Source organism: Antechinus flavipes, chromosome 5 (genome assembly GCF_016432865.1).
Source record: "Antechinus flavipes isolate AdamAnt ecotype Samford, QLD, Australia chromosome 5, AdamAnt_v2, whole genome shotgun sequence".
NCBI classification, from domain to species: Eukaryota; Metazoa; Chordata; class Mammalia; order Dasyuromorphia; family Dasyuridae; genus Antechinus; species Antechinus flavipes.
In genome coordinates, this window is record NC_067402.1 from 44,341,970 (window position 1) to 44,347,063 (window position 5,094).

Here is a 5,094-nt window from a genome sequence, read left to right on the forward strand (position 1 = left end):
GGACAGCTCCAATTGTTGCCAAGTTGTTTTTTTAAATAAATCTAGTTTTTTGGTAACTTTCACGGTTTTTTTTTTGTTTGTTTGTTTTTGTTTTTTTTTTAATTTATACACACACACACACACACACACACACACATATAGTTCTGCTGTCTAGGGCCAAGTAGGACAAATTTCTTGTGAGTGACCCTCAAAGTCTTAAGGGAATAAGTTCAATTCCCCACCAGCCCCCACCTTCCAGTTCCTTCTCTAGACTACCCCAATCACTTCAACTGCTTCTCATCGGTCTCTTTGCTTTTCTGCTCCTTTCCAGCAGAGGTAGGAGTCCATGCAGTCAGGAAGACCTGAGATCAAATCCAACCTCAGACATTTATTCGCTATGTTCCCCTGGTCAAGTCATTTAACTCCTGGCTGCCTCAATTCTTAATCTGTAAAATAAGAAATGGCTATTGGTGATAAGACTTTCAGACCGAATCAAGGATTCTTATCTTCCTCAGTTCAAATCTGATCTCAGGCACTTACTTGCTGGATGGCCCTGGGCAAGCCACTTAATTCTGTTTGCCTTAATTTCCTTGACTGCAGCACAGGATTGTGTTAAGAAGCAAATGAGATTTTACTTTGTTGAAGTACTTAGCACAGTGCCTGCCACATAATAAATGCTATATAAATGATTATTCCTTTCCCTTCCCCCCCTTCCTATATGCTGTCTATCTTTTGAGTGTCCTTATTTTTAAAAATGGTGCCTATAACTCAATGCAATATTCCATATATTGTCAGACTAGGCAGAGAGAGGTGTGAGACTTTTATCCCCTAGTCTTTGGCACTATGCCTCACCTAACACAGCTCACGATCACATTTGCTTTCTTTGCTGTGATATCTTGTTGACTTACATTGGTTGAATTTGGCATCTATTGAAAGCCTTAGAAGGGATTTCAAAGGGAAAAGTCAAATGTTGCCCATATATCCTTCCTCATAACCAACATTTCCTCTTGTTCTTTCTTCCCTCCAGTACCAGAATCCCATACACTTTGTTCCCTTTCAAAGGAACATATACAAAATCACTTTATCCAAGATAAAGTTGATGTTGAAGGAGTATGAAAAGCATGAATGTCCAAATTTTGATACATGTGTTTTTGTCTAGCCAGGAATACTTTTTGAATTTCTGGAAGATTTTGGAGAGGTGCTTCTTAAACTTTCCCCCTCCCCCAACAAAAGCCTAAATTATAGGGTTGATATAGCAGTAGGTGAAGGAGATGACCCCAGTTATCTGGGTGGTCTGCATGAGTTTCTGACGTCCTACTACAATGAGGACGTGTCACCATCTCAGGATGTTGGCATAAGAGTAAATAGGGATGCTGAGTGAAATGACAAATTGCTTGTGCTGGAAGTAAATAATAAATAATTTTAAAATAATTTTTAAAATGTTGATTTCAAAGTGGGTGATGAGCTTCCATTCATTAGTTCTGTCATCATAAAGAGAGTAGCACTCTTCTGAAATACCTGGCAAAACACCAACAAAAGGACAGCCCCACCAGGAGGCTGACAGTCATGCTCTTCCTGGTTGTCCTCCCCTTCAAAGCATAGACTGCCTGGACAATGGCCAAGTACCTATTCATGATGAAAAAGATGCTGCTGAAGAAATCAATGAAATGATCTTAGAGATGATCTAACACATGGTGTTCCCAAAGACCCACTGGTGCAGAGTACAGTGTCTCCAGAAGGGAAAGGAGAACACAAAGAGCAGGTCAGAAATGGCCAAGCTCAGCAGGTATATGTCAGTCATGCTTCTCAGCTTCTTACAGACTACCAGCCCAGAATGACCAGGATGTTCCCCAGCAGGCCAAAGACTAAGAGGAGGCAGTAGAACAGACAAGAAACAGAGAACTGGACTTCTGGGTGAATGCAGAGGCTAGCAAGCTTCTCTGGTTAATAGTCTTCTGTAGTCATGGACATATTTGGCTCCAGGGTGTAATCCATCCCAGCTCCTGATTTCACATAATCCTATTTCTCCAAGGCAGTCTGTAGATCTCTGATCCTCCTTTTCCAAACTTGAACATACTATTTCTCAGTTTTTCTGAAAGACTTCCAAGTTTATATATTTACAGTATAGGTATGTTTACTATAAGCTAAATTTAGCTAAAAGAGGAATATTGGTTTCTCTTTCTCCATTTCCTCCTCAGTGATCTGCAGCATTTGGTTCCTCCTATTTAATACCCTACAACAAGAATCCCTCAACCTGATTCTCTTCTCTTACATCTACAACTGTAGTTTTTAAATACAACTTCCAGCACTAACAATTAATGGTGCCATGTCAAGAAAACTTTAATCACAAAAACCTCACATAGAGCATTTTCATGCTAGATCTTGGTCCATACCCCATTCCTGGCAACATTTTTTTTTTTCTGATTGACTCTTTAGAGTTCATGTGGTATAGTGGGTAGAAAATTAATCTCTAAAATAGGAAGAACTGGGTCCAAGTCTTGCTCTTGAAGCATACTGGGTCTATGAACTTAGACAAATCACTCAATTCTAACATTTGGCAGAAGGTCTTTCTTGGTCTTCCCTCTCCCATTCACTCAGATACAAATGTGAGATACAGAATCTCTTGATCTCATGTGCAAAGGAAATTGTAATTCATTTTTTTATGTGTTTTTCCCCATTGATAAAACCATAACATTTCTAATGTTAAGCCATTTAACTGTGCTAAAGACTGGGCCAGTAAGAACTTTTTCCCCCTAGGTCTTAATGAAGCAGCTACTCCTGGGGAAGTAGAGGCTTCAGAAGTAGTTGCCAGGTCCCATTTGCATAACTAATTTTCTGCATGCTGGTTGTATAGACTGGACTAGAAACAGAGCTAATTTTGGAAACAGCTTATTTCTAGGCTGTTGTCCTTAGGATCCTGGGCTATGTACATTTGAATTGGAGGTGACAGTGATTTGATTTGTCCATCACATGATACCTCCCATCTTTTTCCCTTACCTTACCTTGCCACTTTACTTAGGTTGACTTGGCTGTCCTGTGAATGGCAGTTGGTTTATAGTTAATGGGAATGTTAGGCCCATTAGTCACAGGAGTTGCTCTCCTGGATGATGGCTTAAAGTTTTAAAATAGAAGTAGAGCCAGTAGTCTTAGGATTGAGGCATTTGTTCAGTGCTCCTGGGATTCTCTGCTCATTGCCCTCAATTGATGTTGGTGGTGGTTAAGATGGTAGATTCATTCTTGATAGGGGTGGCTCCTGCTTCTGACCCATATTAACTATGTGACTCTGGGCAAATCATTGTGCTTTAGAGAGCTCTGGACAACTCTCTACAACTATCAGTTTTAGAGAAGTTGGTATTGGTGGAAGGAACTTCCTCATCTGGGAATTCCCTATACCTGAGAAATCACAGTCCATTCCCTATATTTATCCATGTGAAAGCATTGAGAATATATAGTATGTTCCCAAAGTCTTAATGCCAGTCTTTAGCTTAAAGCCACATTAAAATTTTTGAGACACTCTGTATCAACTATATGATAATAATAATTTGATCTTCATAAAAGTAGATTACCTTACTGACCCTCCTCTTATGCAGAAAATTTCTTTTTGCAATATTTCAATAAACTCTCTCCTTCCAACACATTTACAGAGTAGGGCTATTTTGACAAACAATCATCCTAGGTCAAATCTTAGCATAGGATCTCCCTTATGACAGTGGGCCTTGGGTCTGTTTAGGGATTTCATTCCCCAGCATCTCTGGAATGCCCCTAAGGTTCAGACTCTGAGAGCCTCAGGGATGACTCTCATCTCAAATCCTTCAGAGAGTAGTAGATGAGCAAAGGACTCTACTGGATCCAAGAACTAGACTGGGATTATTGAGCAGGGGGAGAGGGAGGGATTTCAAATCACTCTATAGAGGGCTATAAAAGAAACAGCACCTTAGAACTGGGGGTATCAACACTTGCTGAAAGAAGACTCTCATTACCTAAAGCAATTTTGAAAGAACAAGTTTGTCCCTCCTCTTCCCAAAATGACATCTCAGTTCTGTTCTTGTTACCTCATTCAAGAAACAGATTTGTATCTTTATATTACCCATAATGAGTCAACTATGAATTGGAGATATTGAAGTGTACTTCAATATACTATATACTATATACATCTATATACTATAGAGGAAGATGTAGATAAGATAAGAAGGATGTAAATGTCATTTATGATTGATTTTGGGATCTAGCTACATGCATATGTCCCCGTTATAGGTCCTTATCTCTTCTACCTCCTCCTTACCCTAGAACTGGCCTCAAACCCACCATCTCAGTTCTATCCTATTCCCATCAGCCTCAAGCCTGTCCAGAGGGCTAGGGTGAACAAGACTTGAGTTCACTGTAGAAAATCTTGTGGACAAGAATTTTCATCTATTTAGATCTTGAAGAGACAGTAGGAATGAGTTGATCCAGTTCCCATATTTTATTTATTTTTAAATTTATTGGTTTTTTCAATCAATAAATATCTATTCTTTCTCTCTTCTTCTTCTCCCCTTTCCCGAAAAAAGAAAAGAACAAACAAACAAAAAAAAAACCCACTTGTAACAAATAGCATGTTAAGCTTGGCCATGTCCAAAAAATTTTGCTTCATTCTATAGCTTGAGGTGGTCATCTTTCTGTCAGGAGTAGATGGCATGGAGAAAGTGATAGTTTGTATCATAGACTTTCATTGTCATTTAATGTCTTTATTATTATGAGATAAAACTAGTCAATTAAGACAGAAAATGCAGGAATGAAATAATGTGCCTGGGGATAAGAAATAGAAAAGAAAAACAGAAAATTCTGCATGGTAAATGATGGGTGGGATATCATTTCTGTCATCTTCCACGAGACCCTAGTTCTTTTGGTTGGAAAACAAATAAATAGATGACATATTTGTATAGTTACACTAGCCTCAACAAATACTCCCTCCATCCCAGCCTCAGTGAAAGGCTAAGGATACTAGATGACTAGTCAGCTTCAATCTGGAAAGGACTCAAGAACTAAGCTGCAACTAGGGAGAGGTCATCTGGACTTTGTCTTGAAGGACTGGAAATAGAACTCTGACAGCTAGAAATAATCGAGATCACACCTTAG

The 5,094-nt window shown here is 39.1% G+C and overlaps 1 pseudogene; it reads right to left on the reverse strand.

Annotated features, from left to right (window-relative positions):
* Positions 1 to 1,060: 1,060 nt before the first annotated feature.
* LOC127538537 (C-C chemokine receptor type 8-like) lies at positions 1,061 to 1,974 on the reverse strand (annotated as a pseudogene).
* Positions 1,975 to 5,094: the final 3,120 nt, after the last annotated feature.